This window comes from Sturnira hondurensis, unplaced genomic scaffold (assembly GCF_014824575.4).
Source record: "Sturnira hondurensis isolate 20B ecotype Veracruz unplaced genomic scaffold, ASM1482457v3 Scaffold0022542, whole genome shotgun sequence".
Classification (NCBI taxonomy): Eukaryota; Metazoa; Chordata; class Mammalia; order Chiroptera; family Phyllostomidae; genus Sturnira; species Sturnira hondurensis.
The window spans coordinates 1,324,547-1,344,903 of NW_028095173.1; the positions used below are offsets into that span (position 1 = coordinate 1,324,547).

Consider the following 20,357-nt stretch of genomic DNA (forward strand, 5'->3'; position numbering starts at 1 on the left):
CTCACAGAAATGGTTGAGTATGGTCACAAAATAGAGGAAAAAGTAAAGGCTGTGCAAAGTGAAATAAAGGAAAATATACAGGGAACCAACAGTGAAGGAAAGGAAACTAGGACTCATATCAATGATTTGGAGTGGAAGGAAGAAATAAACATTCAACCAGCACAGAATGAAGAAACAAGAATTCAGAAAAATGAGAAGAGGCTTAGGACCTCCAGAACAACTGTAAATGTCCCAACATCTGAATCAAAGGGGTACCAAAAGGAGAAGAGGAAGAACAAGAAATTGAAAACTTCTTTGAAAAAATAATAATAGGAGAACTTCCCCAATCTGGCAAAGGAAATAGACTTCCAGGAAATCCAGTAAGCTCAGAGAGTCCCAAAGAAGGTGGACCCAAGGAGGAACACACCAAGGCACATCATAATTACGTTACTCAAGATTAAATATACAGAGAGAATCCTAAAAGCAACAAGAGAAAAGGAGAGAGTTACCTACAAAGGAGTTCCCGTAAGACTATCATCTGATTTCTCAAAAGAAACTTTACAGACAAGAAGGTCAAGTTAAAGGAGTTCATTATCATCACCAAGCCTTTATTATATGAAATGTTAAAAGAACTTATCTAAGAAAAAGAAGATGATCGAAACTATGAACAGCAACATGACAACAAATTTACGACTATCAACAATTGAACCTGAAACAAAAAGCAAAACAAACTAAGCAAACAACTAGAACTCAAACAGAATCGCCAAAATGGAGATCCCATAGAGAGTATTTAGTGGTGGGCAGAGGGAGGAAAATGGGGGAAAAAGAACAGGGAATAAGAAGCATAAATGGTAGGTACAAAATAGACGGGGGGGGGGGTTAAAAATAGTATAGGAAATGGAGAAGTTCAAGACCTTATATGTACAGCCCATGGACATGAACTGAGGGGCGGGTGGGGAGGCAGGCAGTGCAAGGCAGACGGGAATAAAGGGGAGAAAAAAATGGGACAACTGTAACAGCATAATCAATAAAATATATTTTAAAAAAGTAAAGAAAACCATATTATAGGCCAAAAGTAATTTGGTAAATACAGGTTTGGAACAATAGGAGAGAGGATATTTCTATCAAGCAGTATTAGTTTTGTGAACTGCTTATTCTTTACTGTTGAGATGTTTTTTCCAGAAAACTAACAGCCTCAAAATTAAAGCAACTTTTTTCCTTGTCCAGCACTATTTATTCAGACACACTTAAGACTTCTGATGGTGCCCTGGCTGGTGTGGCTCAGTGTAATGAGTGCTGAACTGCAAACCAAAGAGTCGCCGGTTTGATTCCAGTCAGGGCACATGTCTGGGTTGAGGACCAGGTCCCCCAGGCAGGGGTGTGTGCGAAGCAACCACACATTGATGTTTCTCTCCCTCTTTCTTTCTCCCTTCCCCTCTCTAAAAATAAATTTAAAATATTGTTTAAAAAGAATTCTAACACTTCAACTTCCTCAGTCTAAGAATCTTCCCTTAATTCATACCAGGCAAGGGAAAATTCAAGGTACTAGGGGGAGTGTAACTGATTTGAGACTTTGACTAATGTGATATAAATTTGTTATTTGCAGAATGAGAGCACATTCTCTATTTTCTGATGAACTATTTCTAAGACCAGTTTCTCAGTTCATTCTTTGTAGGGGCAGGGGCAGGTATTTAGAGCTGTGAAAGGGGAATTATAGGTACCAGACCTGGGAAGGGAGAAGAAGGAACAAAGGCAGGTGACAAATCCTGAAAGATAGAAAGGTGCTAATTTTGCAGAAACCAGGTAGTTAAGTCCACTGGGGAAGAGAATGTTAGTCTAAGTTTGGTAATAGGAATGAAAGGGAGGAACTTGGGAAAGACTGTATGTGTCATGGGAGACAATTCTCCCACTTCCACCCTGCCCTCCCTTTCCCCCTTGGAAACTGGGTGTCAACATTTGATCCATCTTCACAGGGAAGTAGAGATGGGCCACTGAAGGAAGCTGGCATCTGAGCTCTGAAAGGGACAGTGGAAGAGCAGAGCCCTGAAGAGGTGATCTAGGACCAAATCCTGGTGAAAGACACTGGAGCCTTTGGGGAGCCACCTATGAGCCAATGGGGGCCAGCTCATTGAACAGTTTAGAGTTCCAGTTTCACACCAGTACCTTCTGAGACTTGTAAAACATGCGAGACCACATCCGACCACACACTTGGTAGTTGTGCGGATGTATTACAGATCTGCATGTTCAATATTATTGGTTAACTAGAGCTACCTTTATTGACTTTCCTAATTTTGTTCGTAATTCTGCAGGCACACCCTTGTTTATACCCTGTAGCCTTCTAAGTGCTTAAAATGAACACCTAGTGACATCATCTGTAGGACTGAGGAAGACAGAGAACGTTGAGAATTTACTAGATCTGTCCTAGGTAGTTTTTTTGTACTGGGTACTGTGTGAACTGAGAAATGCATTATATTCCCCTTTCACCAGATGTGTGGAAGGCAGTTAACTACATTTACAAGTCCCTGGTTTTGGTGGTTTTCATTTCAGTAATGTAGTGGTTCTGAGTGTTCAGGGGAGTTCAGGTTCTCAGGTGTTGATTAGTTCTTCTGGCACTGGGAAGAACACGGTAATATCCAATCTTCTTCAGCACCAGTCTGGACTCCAGGAAGCAACCTCTGGTCTGATATATTTCATGTGTGTATGTGTGTGTATGTGTATGTATGTGTTTTGTCCTTCCAAAGAAATCATCAGCATAATTTCTAAGATACTGAAGCATTTTTGTACAAGGTCATATCCTACTTCATGAAGAGAACATTAGAAGTCTAGCCTAGCTCTGATCAGTGTGGCTCAGTTGGTTGGATGTCAGCAAGAAAAGGGAAAGGTTGAAGGTTCAATTCCCAGTCAGAGCAACTGCCTGGGTTGCAGTTTCAGTCCCCAGTTGGGGTGCATACAAAAGGCTACCAATTGATGTTTCTCACATTGGTATTTCTGTCCCTCTCTTTCTTCCTCCCTTCCCTTCTCTTTAAAAACCAATAAATAAAGTCATGTTTTTTTTAAAGCAGCCTACATTCTCTTTCAAGTTCTTCACTGAATTCATAAACAGTCATCATTAAGCTGGAATAAATTCACAGGTCTACTTTCTTTTTTGAGAACACAAATAGGTTGAGCATTAAGGATATTAAGACAACCTTTTATGCTCAGTGCACAGACTACCTGCTTTCCAGCCTTCAGTTTTATTATTCTCTACATCCTGGCCCAAGCCCTCTACCACAACTATGCTCTGCTTGATCCTCGGCCAGGCCAAAGACCATTCATGCTTGATCATCTCTTTGTATTTATTGGAGCTACAGCACTTTGTATCTTACTCCTGGTGTGTTCAATCCAGATATCTGTGGGGACAGAAAGAATAACCCCGGGAGGACTTCCGCCAAGATGGAGGCATAGGTGGAAACACTGTGCCTTCTCCCACAACCAAGTTTGAATACAACAAAGGTTTGGAGAACAAAGACACAGCCAAAGAACAGAAAATTCAATTATATGGAAGTCCAACCACAACTAATGGTTCAACAGGGACGGTAAGAGGGTCAGAGCCAGCAGCAGAGCAGGGTTGGGCAGGACAGATCCCCAGACCTAGGCGCACAAGTGGCCCAGACCCAGTCAGGGTGTGGGGCAGACTGACCAAGGTCGCACATTCGCACACAGTGAGATGGACCACGCAGGCCCCAGGGGGTGAGGGCTGACGGTGGTGGCACACTCACGTGCAGTGGGACGAAACACATGGGCCCGGTGACGGTGACAACTGCCGCACCTGTGGGGGCCACAGCGGGAGGTGGCAGATGGGACACCATTGCTCCTGCCCCCACATACAGCATCACAACCCAGCGACTGAGTTGCCCTGCTCTGGTGAAGACCTAGGGCTCTGATCCTGCTATGGAACAGGCATGAACAGCCCAAAAGATGGAGCAAGAAGAACTCAAAGTCCCAGAGCCAATAACTCTAAGCGACCAACAGATTGCCAGCCTCTCAGAAGCACAATTCAAGACACTTTATCAGGATGCTCACAGAATTGGTTGATTATAGTCACAAATTAGAGGAATATATGAAGGCTAAACTAATTGAAATGAAGGGAGATGTCCAGGAAACCAATAGTGATGGAAAGGAAACTGGGACTGAAATCAATGGAATGGACCAGAAGGAAGAACAAAACATCCAACCAGAAAGGAATGAAGAAATGAGAATTCAAAAAAATGAGGAGAGGCTTAGGAACCTCCAGGACATCTTTAAACGTTCCAACATCCGAATTATAGGGGTACCAGAAGGGGGAAAGAAACATCCACGAGTGGAAAACTTATTTGAACAAATAATAAAGGAGAACTTCCCCAGTCTGGCAAAGGAAATAGACTTCCAGGAAATCCAGGAAGCTCAGAGAGTCCCAAAGAAGTTGGACCCAAGAAGGAACACACCAAGGCACATCATAATTACATTAGCCAAGACTAAAATGAAGGAGAGAATCCTAGAAGCAGCAAGGGATAAGGGGACAGTCACCTACAAAGGAGTACCCATCAGACTGTCAGCGGATTTCTCAAAAGAGACCTTACAGGCAAGAAGGGGCTGGAAAGAAGTATTCCAAGTCATGAAATCCAAAGACCTACAGCCAAGATTGCTTTATCCAGCAAAACTTTCATTTAGAATGGAAGGACAGATAAAGTGCTTCTCAGATAAGGTCAAGTTCAAGGAGTTCATCATCACCAAGCCCTTATTATATGAAATGCTAAAGGGACTTATATAAGAAAAAGATGATGAAAAATATGAACAGTGAAAGGACAGCAAACTCACAGTTATTAACAACCACACCTAAAACAAAAGCAAACCAAGAGGACAGCTAGATCAGGAACCATAGAAATGAAGAACTCATGGAGGGTTAGCAACAGGGGAGTGGGAGGAGGAGAAGGGGGGAGAAGGTACAGAAAATAGCATAGATGGTAGGTAGAAAATACATAAGGGGGAGGGCAAGAATAGTGGGGGAAATATAGAATCTAAAGAACTTGAGACACATGGTTATAAACTAAGGGGGGGAGAATGGTGGGGGAGGGAGTGTGCGGGTGGAGGGGAATGAATGGGGGGGAATAGAACAACTGTAATGGTATAATCAATAATATATATATATATAAAAGAATAACCCCAAACCCTAGAACAAACTGGGTCCCAATGATCAATACAAGTTCTACTCAGTGAATGTAGATCACACCAAAATGAAGAGAGAAGGTCCAGACTTCTAAATGTAATGTTTCATTATAAAGCTGCTTAGAATGAAGATCTTCCAAAAGTCATCCACACAGTTTTCCACTTAACCAGGAAATATTTCTCCTCCTCATGTGTTGGGGTTTTCACTGAGTATTAACTCTCTGAAACTTAAAAAAAAGACAGCCATTCATAGTAATAGGCTTCCAATTATTGAGTGCTTGCCATATGATTATCAAAGAGCCTTTTGTGTTACCTCCCTTAATCCTCATGGAAGCCTCATAAGTAGGTACTATTATGGTCCCCATGTTGTAGATGAAAAAATTGAGGCTTGGAGAGATTAAGCAATTTGTATATCTTTATCCAGCAACTAAGTGGTAGAGCCTGGATGTTAAACCAGAGACTCTGGGTCCAGGACGTGTGCTCATGGTTCCAGTTCTGTTTTGTGTTCCTACAATAATGAGGGTAAAAAAAATTACCATTTTTGCCATCACCTTTGGTGTAGCACAGCCACTGGGAAGCTGCCAGTTTGTTGGATGAGGAGATCCAAGTTCACAGTTTGATGTTTGATGGTCTTATGCATTAGCCTAGCATCTCTCAGCCTTAGTGCCCTACCACTAGCCACATAAGATTCTACCTGAATTTCCTTCTCAGATCCCTGTTTTCCAAACTTACTGAATTTATCTGTCCCTTGGGGATTTCTTATTTGCTCTAGTTGGTTTCATGTTTGGTTGTTTCTCTTTGTGGAACCATGCCTGCAGTGTTGGTGGCAGAGTCTAGTAAGAGAAAGCCAGCATCATGATGAGTCATTGTGTGTTTTTGCACTGAGAGCTGGGACTGTAGGCCAAAAAAGGTTATTGTGATGTGATTTCAAAGCTGGGGACAAGGGACTTCCAAGCACAAAGATTTCATTTTCAGTGAGCTTGTGGTCAGACTACCTTGTGGCTTTTTTCTGTGTTTGTTTTCTGCCTCAGGGATAAGAAAGCACATGATTGCTATAGCAAAGGATCTAGAAAAGATTCTTTGGAAATGCTGAATCAGGCATGTTGGGAGTAATCTTGTCGTTGTCATCTACAAAATAACGTTAGTCATGCTACCTAACATTTTTATACCTTCCAGGATGCTGGATTTTTTTCTTCTGTGAGTATTCATTTGATTTCAAATCTATAAAATACAGATAGCTCTTTAGGAAAAAGTTTTGTGTATATAATTATAAAATCTTTGTAAAAATTATATGTAGAAGATTGGTCACTGCTAAGTGAGCAAATCATTTCCTGGCCTTAATTCTCCCATGCACTTGGAAAAACTGCCTTGTCCCTTGGCACTCTTGGGTATCATATGATTCACCAGGGCAAGACTGTGTAAATTATTATCACCTATAGATACAGAGAACAAATTAATGGTTGCCAGATGAGAGGGGTTTGAGGGGCTGGGTGAAAATGATGAAGAGATTGAGACTTCTAGCCAAGATGGAGGCATAGGTAAATACACTTTGCCTCCTTGAACAACCAAAAGAAGGACAACAACAAATTTGAAAACAAAAAACAACCAGAACTGCCAGAAAATCAAACTATTGAAATCCAACAACCATGGAGTTAAAGAAGAAACATTCATCCAGACTGGTAGGAGGGGCAGAGACTGAAATCTGGGGTGGAGAGGACATGCAGCAAGGTGGCAGCTGGATGACCAGATAGGCAAGGCAGTGTCTGGCAGATGGGGTGGTCCCACATTTGTGTGCAGATAAACCAGGAGGAACAACTGGGGAGCAAGACAGACTGTGTAACCCAGGGTTCCAGCTCAGGAAAATGAAGCCACAAAAACCTTTGGATTTAAAAACCAGTGAGAGTTGTGGTGGCAGGAGACACTCCCAGCCTCACAGGAGAGTTTGTTGGAGAGACCCACAAGATCCTGGAATGTACACAAACCCACCCACCTGAGAATCAGCACCAGAAAGGCCCAATTTGCTTGTAGGTAGTGGAGGAAGTGTCTGAAAGCCCGCTGAGAGCTGAACAAGTGGCACTGTTCCCTCTCAGATCCCTCCCCCACATATACTACAACAACAGCAATGTGGGTTGCCTCTCCGTGGAGAATAACTAAGGCTCCACTCCTTACAACCCAAAAGGTGTGCCAAGACAAAGAAATATGGCCCAAATGAAAGAAGAGATCAAAGTTCCAGAAAAACAACTAAGTGACAAAGATAGTTAATTTATCAGATGCAGAGTTGAAAACACTGGTAATCAGGATGCTCACAGGAATGGTTGAGTATGGTCACAAAATAGAGGAAAAAGTGAAGGCTATGCAAAGTGAAATAAAGGAAAATGTAAAGAGAACCAACAGTGAATGAAAGGAAACCAGGACTCATAACAATGATTTGGAACAGGAGAAAACAAACATTCAACCAGCACAGAATGAAGAAATAAGAATTCAGAAAAACAAATTAATGGCTTAGGAACCTCCAGGACAACTTTAAACATTCCTACATCTGAATCATGAGGATGCTGGAAGGAGAAGAGGAAGAGCAAGAAATTGAAAGCTTATTTGAAAAAATAATAAGAGAACTTCCCCAACCTGGCAAAGGAAATAGACTTCCAGGAGTCCAGGAAGCTCAGAGAGTCCCCAAGAAGTTGGACCCAAGGAAGCACACACCAAGGCACATCAAAATTACATTACTCAAGATTAAATATACAGAGAGAATCTTAAAAATGGCAAGAGAAAAGGAGACAGTTACCTGGCCACAAAGAGGTATTCAAAGTCATGAAAGACAAAGACCTACATCCAAGATTATCTATTCAGCAAAGCTCTCATTTAGAATGAAAGGGCAGATAAAATGCTTCCCAGATAAGGTCAAGTTAAAGGAGTTCATCATCACCAAGCCCTTATTATATGAAATATTAAGGGGACTTATCTAAAAAAATCGAAACTATGAACAGCGAAATGACATCAAACTCATAACTATCAACAACTGACCCTGAGAAAAAGCAAAAACCAAAACAAACTAAGCAAAGAACGAGAACAGGAACAGAATCACAGAAATGGAGCTCACGTGGAGGGTTATCAATGAGGAGTGCAAGGGGAGAGAATAGGGGAAAATATCAGAGAATAAGGAGCATAATTGGTAGGTACAGAATAGACAGGGGGAGGTGAAGAATAGTACAGGATATGGAGAAGCCAAAGAACTTACATGCATGACCCATGGACGTGAACTAAGATGGGAGAGTACTGGTGGGAGGGGTGGTGCAAGGCAGAAAGGAAAAAAGAGGAGAAAAAGTGGGACAATTGTAATAGCATAATCAATAAAGTATACTTTTAAAAAGATGAAAGAATTGAGAAGTACAAATTGGTAGTTACAAAATAGCAATGGGGATGTAAAGTCCAGCATAGGGAATATAGTCAGTAATATTGTCATCACTAATGGCATCAGGTGGGTACTAGACTTGGGGGGATCATTCCATAAATTATATAAATGTCTAACCACTATGCTCTATGCATAAAACTAGTATAAAATAATATTGAATGTCAACTATAATTGAACATTTTTTTAGAAATTAATTTGTGTAATTCTCAAGTAACCCATGGACAGAGTAGCTCTGTCATTTTTATAGGAAATAATGTGAGGTACCAGACAAGATTTTTGGGCTGCAGCTAACAGGGTATCTGAATCTATTAGCTAGACTAATAGTTCAGCTGCTGTACAAGAAATCCAATAATAATGTGGCTTTAAAATGGTTATTTTTTACTCATGTAACAGTGCAGGGTGGGTGTCCAATATTAGTGGAGGAGGAGGGGTTCATGACAGCCAGGCCCTGCTCAGCATAGCTCCTTCCTTCTGGTCATCGCCATCTCAGCCATAGGAAATGGGTGAGGTGCATGTGCCAGGCCAGGCAGTGACACACATCTCTTTTGCTCACATTCCATTGGCAGGAACTTGTGGCTACTTCACAATTCAGCTGAGGCTGAGGAACCAAATGCCTACCTATTATACTTCTAACACATTGGAAGAAGGAGAGAATGAACTTTCACAGTCTTGCTGCAGTCAGTCCTTCTGGCTACCAAGAGTCAGTGAATACTGTATTTCCAACATGTAGAACACACTCACTTCATCCCAAGGGAGACAGACAAAAATACCCATGCAACAAATGCACCACCTGAAAGGCCATAGTCTCTGGGTAATGCCCAGTCCTTTCCATCAGGTTTGGATGTGGTTCCGAATGGTCTGGCAATCTGTGAACTAAAAAGCAAATTATCTCTCTTTCTATCCTCCTATTCACATTTCATATATAATGATGGGACAGGAAGTAGAAAACCACATTTAAAATTTCCATTCAAAAAGGAAGAGAGCCCTGGCTAGTGTAGCTCAGTGGATTGAGCGCAGGCTGTGAAACAAAGGGTCAGTCAGGGCACATGCCTAGGTTGAGGGCTGGGTCCCCAGTGGGGGCAACGTGAGAGGCAACCACACATTGATCTTTCTCTTTCTCTTTCTCCCTCCCTTCCCCTCTCTCTAAAAATAAATAAATAAAATCTTTTTTTTTTAAAGGAAGAGGAAGAAATGCACAAAACAGACCCTGACCCATAGGAATGCTGGGATCCTGGAAGAATGGGAAGGCCACCTGCCCTGGCAGAGAAAGAGGTGCCCTGATTAGTCCCTGGTTCTGCTCTTTAGGAGCACCCTCTTGTTCATGCCTCTGTGTGTCCCTTGGACCTGCCCTTGGTGATGGTGATTCTTCCTATTCAGTTTCCTCTTTAGCTAAATGGGACAGATTTGGAAATCTGAGAGAGAGCAGTCACAAGGTTTTATTGGCTTGGCTTTGCTAATACAATTCCCTTAGAAACTCAGCTGGCTTCTGATCTATTAACTTCCAAGCAGGTCACATGCCAGCAGTCTCTCCCCAAATTCTTTCCAATTCACAGATCTTAAACCTGCTTTTTTCCTTGACTTCTGCACCCTCCATACTCCTCCCTCTCCATGTAATGCAGCTGTATTGAGGCCTCTGAAACCAAGACTTTGGATGGAAGGCAACACACTTTTTCTCATCACTAATCCCATGCTCTCTGAGGTGTAGAAGCCATTGGCTTGTCCACCCCTCCAAGACTCCAAATTTCTAAACTCTTCCTCTTGTTTCATGACTCTCTGCACCCCTCAAGTCTATTCTGTCCTGATCTGGGCTAGTCTCTTTCTTAAAACATCTTGATCAATAGCAAAGAACAGCCAATTCATACTAATATACAAACTTTTCAATCATATTCATAAAATAAGCTCAATAGGAGTGTAGTCTTCCAAGTCAGACCTATCAGGTGACTATTTGGGAGTTTTTCATTTGTTCATTTTTTTTTTAATTTTTAAAGACTTTATTTATCTTTAGAGGGGAATGGAAGGAGAGAAGGAGAGAAATATCAATGTATGGTTGCCTCTCATGAGTCCCCTGCTAGGAACTGTCCTGCAACCCAGGCATGTTCCCTTACTGGGAATCGAATCACGACCATGTGGTTCGCAGGTCCGCACTCAATCCACTGAGCTACACCAGCCAGGGCTTTGTTTGTTCATTTTAAAGAATCAAGAGACTTGGCACAAACTAGATTTTTCTAAGATAATATGTTTTGTGTTTATTATTTTTTAATTGTGCTAAAATATTATAGCATAAACTTTACCATTTTCACTATTTTAAGTGTGTAATTCCATGCTATTAAGCACATTCACATTGTTGTGCAGCTATCACCTCCAGCCATCTCCAGAACTCTCTTCATCCTGCAAAACTGAAACTCTGTACCCATTAAATAATAACTTCATATTTCTCCACCTCCCAGTCCCTGGGAACCACCATTCTATTTTCTTTCTCTATAAATTTGGCTTCTCTAAGTACCCCATATGGATGAAACCATACAGTATTTGTCCTTTATGCCCAGCTTACTTCATTTATCATAATGTCCTCAAAGGTCTCCTGTTGTGTCACATATCAGAATTTACTTCCTTTTTAAGGCTGAATAATATTCCATGTATGTATAGACTACATTTTGTTTCTCCATTCATTCATCAGTGGACACTTGGATTGCTTCCATCCTTTGGTTATTGTGAAAAATGCTGCTTTGAGTTTCTGCTGTCAGTCTTTATGGGTACACAGCCACAAATAAAATTACTGGATCATAAGGTAATTCTGTGTTCAATTTTTTCAGGAAATATCATACTTTTTTCCACAGCAACTGCATCATTTTACATTCCCAACCACAGAGCATAAGGGTTTCAATTTCTCTACATCCTTATCAGCACTTGTTATTTTCTGGATTTTATTGTTTTTGTTTTTGATAATAGACACCCTAATGGGTGTGATGTGGTACTTGTTTTTGGTGATGTGTTTATTTATTTTTTATTATGTTGAAATATATATCATAAATTTGCCATTTTAACCTTTTTAAATGTACAATCCACTGGCATATTCACAATGTTGTGAAATCACTACCACTATATTTCTAACTTTTTCACCATTCCATTGGTAAAGTTTTTTAAAGTAAATTTTAGACATTGTGACAGTGAGCCCTAAGTACTTCAGTATGCATCTTTGGAAAATAGAGACCTTTTCCTATATAGCACACAATACTATTATTATATGAGCCTTCATTCCACTGCAGAGAACTTACAGGACCACATTCACCTGAAAGGGGGGCTACTAATTATAGATAATTGAGTAACCACTTGCTCAGCTATGATGGAGGAAGAGAGAATGGATTTTGGTGCTATACTAACCTACAGTAATAAAGCAGCAAAGACTTAATTGATTCACCTTATAAGGAGTTTAGGGCTCATGATATTGGAAATTTGGGTATAGCTTCTCAGTTTTGTTATCAACGAGTCACTTCTTTCCTTCTGCATTGCCATCCTCAGTATGTTGGCTTTGGGTTCGTGTGTTTGCTGTCTCGTGGTTATATTTTCACAAAGCATCCCAAGTTGAAAAGGAGGAGAGTGGGAGGAAAATAAGCTTTCCATTATGAGGGATATAAATCCTTCCTGTGCTACTAAGTAAACTTCCCTTTGCATCTTTTAAGGATTTCATTTTTTATTTATTTATCTTTAGAGGGGAAGGGAAGGAGAGTGGGAGAGAAATGTCAATGTATGGTTGCCTCGAGTGTGTCCCCTGCTAGGAACTGGCCTGCAACCCAGGCATGTGTTCTGACTGGGAACTGAATCATGATCCTTTGGTTCGAAGGCCAGAGCTCAAAACACTGAGCTACACAAGCCAGGATTCCCCTTGCATCTTACTGGCAAGGTGCAAAGGAGTCTTGAGAGATCCTTAGCAAAGAAAAATGAGATAGCTACGATTGGCTAGACCAGCTATGACATACACCCTTCAGCTAAATACATTGCTGTCCTGAATAAAAGTAGACTGTTAGCTAAGAAGAAGAAAAATGACTGTTGGATTGTCAATTAGAGTGGCCACATATGGAGAATATTTTTAAATATTATTGAAGATATAAAAGAGTCATGGCATAGAAACTCTAAGAAGATAATATCAAATTGAAGTACTGGTAGAAGGAATTTTTCTCTGGGAGTACTCCATGAACTGTGTAAGGACAGTGTATTCCATTTATTTCAGAGAAAAAGAATCCTTTGCTCCACTAGCTTGAGAGTAATCCTTGTAAGTCACCTGCCAGTAGAATGAAGGTGATTGATTTTAGAAAGCAGAAAAGCATTGGGGAAAAAGTTACCATTGGTTCTATTCATAAATAATCATATTCTTTTGGTTCTTGCTGGTGTGGCTCAGTGGACTGAATGCCAGCCTACAAACTGAAGGGTTGCTGGTTCAATTCCCAGGCAGGACACATGCCTGGGTTGCCGCCTGGATCCCCAGTTCAGGGTGTGTGAGAGGTAACCAATCGATGTATCTCTTGCACATCAGTGTTTCTTTCCCTCTCTCCCTTCCCCTCTCTCTAAAGATATATAAATAAAATCTTTAAGAAAAGAAATAATCAGGAGACTTCTGGCCAAGATGAAGGTGTAGGTGGAAACACTGTGTCCCCTCCCACAACTAAATTTAAAGACAGCTAAGTTTTAGTAACAAAAACGCTACCAAAACAGTGAAAATTGAACTGTACAACAACGAACCACTCAGCCAGACCAGTAAAAGGGGCGGAGTCAGTGGTGGAGCAGGGTTGGGCAGGTAAGTTCCTTTGGTCCCACCAACCCAGGAGCGAAAGGCGGAGGCCGTTGGTGGATCCCAGGAGTGGGATCAGACTCACGGGCAGACCCAGTGAGGGCGCAGGGTGGCTGGCTGACTGTAGTCACACATTCACACGCAGATAAACCAAGCGAAAGAGCGAACAGTGAGAGAGTCCGCTCAGGCTAGGGCCCCAGCGATGGGACTTAGAGCCTGAAAGCACCAACTGGAAAGACTTTCTCAGAGTCGAGGGGCCAAGAGAGACTCCCAGGCTCACAGAGAGTTCATTGGAGAGACCCACAGGGTCCTGGAGAGTGCACGGGCCCACACACCCAGGAACCAGCACCAGAGGGGACCAATTTGCTCATGGGAAGCCACAGAGGGGACAGAAATCTGAGAGAGAGCAGAGTGGAGCAAAGCACCATTTTTTTCCCTCTCTGACCCCGCCCCCACATACAGCTCACAACCCAGCAACTGAGTTGCCCAGCCCTGGTGAACACCTAAGGCTCCGCCCCTCATAACAGGTGTGAACAGAACAAACATTATGACTCAAGAACAGCTCAAAGCCCCAGAGCCTATAATTCTAAGTGACCAAGAAATACCTGGCCTTTCAGATGCACAGTTCAAAATACTGGTGATCAGGATGCTCACAGAATTGGTTGATTATAGTCACAAATTAGAGGAACATATGAAGGCTAAACTGATTGAAATGAAGGGAAATGCACAGGGAAATGCACTTTCCATCCAATAGTGATGGAAAGGAAACTGGGACTAAAATCAAGGGAGTGGACCAGAAGGAAGAAAGAAACAACAATTCAGAAAAATGAGGAGAGGATTAGGAACTTTCAGGACATCTTTAAATGTTCCAACATCCGAATTATAGGGGTACCAGAAGGGGGAAAGAAACATCCACGAGTGGAAAACTTATTTAAACAAATAATAAAGGAGAACTTCCCCAGTCTGGCAAAAGAAATAGACTTCCAGGAAATCCAGGAAGCTCAGAGAGTCCCAAAGAACTTGGACCCAAGAAGGAACACACCGAGGCACATCATCATTACATTAGCCAAGATTAAAATGAAGGAGAGAATCCTAGAAGCAGCAAGGGATAAGGGGACAGTCACCTACAAAGGAGTTCCCATCAGACTGTCAGCGCATTTCTCCAAAGAGACCTTACAGGCAAGAAGGGGCTGGAAAGTAGTATTCCAAGTCATGAAATCTAAAGACCTACAGCCAAGATTGCTCTATCCAGCAAAGCTTTCATTTAGAATAGAAAGGCAGATAAAGTGCTTCTCAGATAAGGTCAAATTGAAGGAGTTCATCATCACCAAGCCCTTATTATATGAAATGTTAAAGGGACTTATCTAAGAAAAAGAAGATCAAAAATATGAACAGTGAAAGGACAGCAAACTCACAGTTATTAACAGCCACACCTAAAACAAAAGCAAACTATGAGGACAGCTAGATCGGGAGTGGAAACATAGAAATGGAGATCACATGGAGGGTTAGCAACAGGGGAGTGGGAGGAGGAGAAGGTACAGAGAATAAGTAGCATAGACAGTAGGTAGAAAATATACAGGGGGAGGGAAGGAATACTATGGGAAATACAGAATGTAAAGAAATTGTGACACATGGACATGAACAAAAGGAGGGGAATGGTGGGGGAGGGGTGTGCAAGGTGGAGGGGAGTGAAGGGGGGAATGGGACAACTGTAATGGCATAATCAGTAAAATATACTTTAAAAAAGAAATGATCTCTGAAAGGGAAAGAAATAATCACATTATTTTGGCAATGGTAATATTTTACAGAAATCCTTCATTAATTAATATTCTATAACTTGTCAGTGCTCATGAAAATTATTTTGGGGGCAAAGTTGGTCTCATAGGTTAGATAATATTATTTATATCTGTCTGGTCAGAGGAGATCATATAATCTTAGGGTGACACCAGGTCACTCAAACTATCAGCTTTCCCAAATTTAGGGTTCAATGAAAGTAAAATGTTAACCATCAGCATGATTTGGTTGTATTGCAGATCTCTCCATGTTGATTTATATCTGAGAGCCTCTACAAATGTTACAACAAAACAAACAGTCCTTGTGATTACCACTTACAGTTGTAAATGAATTATGGAATAATACAAGCCCTTCATATTTGCTCATGACACACATGGAAAATAACAAGATACCCAGAAGGTTCAAAAGAAATCAAGGATGCTGTTGGTCCACAGACACTGTGACATTCATAATCATTAGTGGGTGATCTTGAGTCTTTTGCTGCTCTATTCCATTGGCCCTGACAGAATAAAAAACTACTGTGGCAGCCCTGGCTGGTGTAGCTCAGTAAAATGAGCACAGGTCTGTGAAGCAAAGGGTCCCTGGTTCAATTCCCAGTCAGGGCACATGCCTGGGTTGCAGGCCAGGTCCCCAGTAAGGGACACATGAGAGGCAACCACACATTGATGTTTCTCTCCCACTCTTTCTCCTTCTCTTCCCCTCTCTAAAAATAAATAAATAAAAATATTTAAGAAAAATAAATAGAAATACTGTGGCAGAGAGCTCATTTTCTGATAAATTATGAAATGAACAAAAGATAACTAAAGACTCCAAATATAACTTACATTAGAATATAGTTAACATTTATTGAAAAGCAATCAAATGCTAGGGACTATCAGCATTGTACATGTATTTTACTCTCCTAAGAATCCAATGAGGTAGTAGCATTATTATTTCCACTTTACTGATGAAGGAACTGAGGCACAGAGAGGACCTAACCAAAGTCATATAACTAGTAACTGGCAGAGCTGGTGTTCCAAGCCCTGGTAATCTTGGCTCCAGAGTCCCTGAACTATTGCTGCCTCTCATCATTAATTACCCTAGGGAGTACAAATTCCTTCTAGTTGCTACCAAGCAAATGCTTTCCAGCCCCATAAAATATCTTAGCTTTTGTGACATTTCACAGTCATTATTTTAAGTGGTTTCTCACTAATAAAGTTTTAAAAGCTATAAGAAGCTGACCAATGGCCTTTGCTTTTTTATTTGTAAATTGGAGGAGTTTTACCATGGCCTGATAGGATAGAAAGTTTGTCTTTAGGGATTATCATCAACAACAGTATGCTATATTCTTTGACTTCAGTAGCTTCATTAGCTTATACTGTAAGAACCATCTGTTTGGATTATGATGATAAAATTCTGAATAATTGTATGATCTCAACTTTACCACAGTCCCTTTTCCAAATCAGTTAAAGTAATTAGAGTCTTAGGTGCTGAGCTAATGTGGGCTTATAGTAATACTTTGTTCACTTCCACGAGACTAAATTTTCAAGAGTCCAGGTATCCTCTTGGGCATTTGCACCTAGAAGACTTCTAGAGGAACTAAATGTCAACAGCGGGGTCCACCACAAAACCTTCAATAGAGTTCTTTTTTTTTTTTGTCTCTGAAGAGGAATGAGAGCCTCAGAGATGCAGGTCATGAGGGGAACAGGGAGCAGAGTGGGATTTTCAGCCTCTGACTCCGTATCGAAGAGTTCACACTCTTCAGTCTCACACCTACCACAGATTTGGGTGAAAGAGAGTGAAAATCACTCAAACTTTGATATTTATTGGAAGAAAAGAGCACACAGTAGGAGTGTACAAAGAGTTAGCTGTATTGCCACTCTGGAAGGATTTGACCATCTGTATATCATTTGGATAAATGATACCATTTGGAGAAGAGTCTTCCAAACCGCACATGCCAGAATCCTTTCCAGAAGGTTTATCCGGTTCTGGCTCTTTTCCTCCTTTTGTCAGAAAGTCGTTAGGTGACATAGTTCTAGATATAATTTACCATTTGAGACATGGGAACAATTATCCTGAGTATTTTACTATGAGATGTTATTGGGAGATTAACATCAATGGAATAATATTAGACAGAATAAAAAAGAAGTATAACTCAGAATGCAAGATAAAACTATCTTAGGAGTGTGGAGTATTTCTTTGTTTTCCCCTTCTTTCCTTAAAAAGTAAAAAAAAAAAAAAAAAAGCTGTCCTCTGCTCACTGGGAGGTACCCTTCTAATATAGCTCAAGGAAAGAGTAGAACTGGTCCTTGCTAGAAAATGTAAGTAGAGTTTGGGTGACACTTTCTAATGTGACTGGAAGCAATAGACCCACTTATTTTAATGGTGTCTGGAAGGATGGGAAAGAGAGAACCATCTTCCAGTTTTAATTTTTAATTCTCAGAAAGACTGAGGCAGTGGAGAGTGTTAGTTTAATAGATTAATTTATTCTTTGTAGTACTTCCAGTCAAATGTCTCAACTTGTCAAGCCAGAAAACTAAGAGAGTCATGACACCAACCTAATTAAAAGTTCATCTCCTGGTACCTCCAGGAGGCCTCTTCCAGCACAGAGTAGAAAATACATCAATGTTGTTTCTCTCCTGCGGGTTCTTTGCTCACATTGTAAAATAAGTAGTTTAAAATAAGTGTAGGCAGGGGACTTCCGCCAAGATGGAGGCGTAGGTGGAAATACTGTGCCTTCTCCCACAACCAAGTTTGAATATAACAAAGGTTTGGAGAACAAAGACGCAGCCAAAGAACAGAAAATTGAATTATACGGAAGTCCAACAACAACGAACCGTTCTACCAGACAGGTAAGAGGGGTGGAGCCAGCAGTGGAGCAGGGTCGGGCAGGAAGGATCCCCCAACCCCAGGGGCCCAGGCATCTGGGGTAGCACCGGGGGACCCAGTGAGGGCTTGGGGCGGCGGGAGTGAGAAGTGAGACGGACCGCGCAGCCCCCAGCAACGAACCCAGCAGTGGCTGACCGCGGTCGCACATTCCAGAGCAGTGGGATGAATTGCGTGGCCTGTGGTGGTAGCGGGAGGAAGCGGAGAGTGCTGGCCATTGCCTTCCTTTGGCCCAGCCCCACATACAGCCTCACAACCCAGCGACTGGATCGCCCGGCCCTGGTGAACAGCTAGGGCTCTGCTCCTCATACGTAACAGGCACGAACAATCCAATATATGGCTCAAGAAGAACTCGAAGCCCCAGAGCCAATAACTCTAAGTGACCAGGAAATAGCGAAACTCTCAGATGCCCAATTCAAGACACTGTTTATCAGGATGCTCACAGAACTGGTTGATTATAGTCACAAATTAGAGGAACATATGAAGGCTAAACTAATTGAAATTAAGGGAAATGCACTGGAAACCAATAGTGATGGAAAGGAAACTGGGACTCAAATCAAGGGGGTGGACCAGAAGGAAGAAAGAAATGACCAAACCGGAAAAAGTAAAGTTACAAGAATTCAAAAAAATGAGGAGAGCATTAGGAACCTCCAGGACATGTTTAAATATTCCAACATCCAAATTATAGGGGTACCAGAAGGGGAAAAGAAACAGCCATGAGTGGAAAACTTATTTGAACAAATAATAAAGGAGAACTTCCCCAGTCTGGCAAAGGAAATAGACTTCCAGGAAATCCAGGAAGCTCAGAGAGTCCCAAAGAACTTGGACCCAAGAAGGAACACACCAAGGCACATCATCATTACATTAGCCGAGATTAAAATGAAGGAGAGAATCCTAGAAGCAGCAAGAGAAAGGGGGACAGTCACCTACAAAGGAGTTCCCATCAGACTGTCAGCAGATTTCTCCAAAGAGACCTTACAGGCAAGAAGGACCTGGAAGGAAGTATTCCAAGTCATGAAATCCAAAGACCTACATCCAAGACTGCTCTACTCAGCAAAGCTTTCATTTAGAATGGAAGGGCAGATGAAGTGCTTCTCAGATAAGATCAGATTCAAGGAGTTCATCATCACCAAGCCCTTATTATATGAAATGTTAAAGGGACTTATCTAAGAAAAAGAAGATAAAAATATTAACAGTGAAAGGACAGCAAACTCACAGTTATTAACAGCCACACCTAAAACAAAAGCAAACCAAGAGGACAGCTAGATCAGGAGCAGAACCATAGAAATGAAGAACTCATGGAGGGTTAGCAACAGGGGGGTGGGAGGAGGAGAAGGGGGAAGAAGAGACAGAAATTAGTAGCATAGACGGTAGGTAAAAAATAGATAGGGGGGAGGGCAAGAATAGTAGGGGAAATATAGAATCTAAAGAACTTGAGACACGTGGGCATAAACTAAAGGGGGGAAGGGTGGGGGAGGGGTGTGTAGGGTGGAGGGGAATGAAGGGAGGAATAGAACAACTGTAATGGTATAATCAATAAAATATATTTTAAAAATAAGTGTAGGCAAAAGAAGGATAGATTATTTTGGACAATAAAAGTATATGTAACAGCCCTGGCCAGGTTGCTCAGTTGGTTGGAGCATTGTCCCTTACAGCAAAAGGTTGCAGGTTTGATTCTCAGTTAGGGTACATACCTGGGTTGTAGGTTCAACCCCCCAGTCCAGCACATACTGGAGGCAACCTATTGATGTTTCTCTCTCACATCAATGTTCCTCTCTCTCTTTCTCTCCCTTCCTCTTTCTCTAGAATCAATAAATGTATTCTTGGGTAAGGATTAACCAAAAAATTATGTATATATACGTACACATACATACACAGAGTGCCCTTCTTTGGTTAACACAGTCCCTCCAGAGACGAAGAAAGAAGTAAAAAGACCAAGCTATGTCACGTGGGGCATTGGTAGGTTAACATACCAGAAACTTGACCTGAAAAACCTTTTTATTTTGATCTTCTGGTCTTCGTTATAACTCAGAGGTGGGTAGGGAGGTGAAGTAGGTACAGGAGCTCTCCCCATCTACACACACACACATGCATGCACCTGTACCCCCTCATTATTCTGTTCTTAGGCTCATAATAGTCAGATACCAAAAGAACCTGGCATGCTAGGATATAGTATAGCTAAGGTATATGTTCTTCATGATAAGAATATTCCTTTATCACTACAGAAGACTGACAGAGTGTTACATATTTCCTTATCCTTGTCAAAATCATTTATAAATTTTCTAGGATCTAGCCCAATTTGATGAGACAATAGAGACCTGTAGTTTAAAAAGACAT

The 20,357-nt window shown here is 41.4% G+C and overlaps 1 protein-coding gene and 1 pseudogene across 5 annotated transcripts in view; both read left to right on the forward strand.

The window, feature by feature from the left end:
• TMEM150C (transmembrane protein 150C) overlaps positions 1 to 20,357 on the forward strand; it is a 117,322-nt gene that overhangs the window by 68,618 nt on the left and 28,347 nt on the right. The gene's annotated exons all lie outside the window — the stretch shown is intronic.
• Positions 3,255 to 5,258, forward strand: LOC118979547 (cytochrome c oxidase subunit NDUFA4-like; annotated as a pseudogene).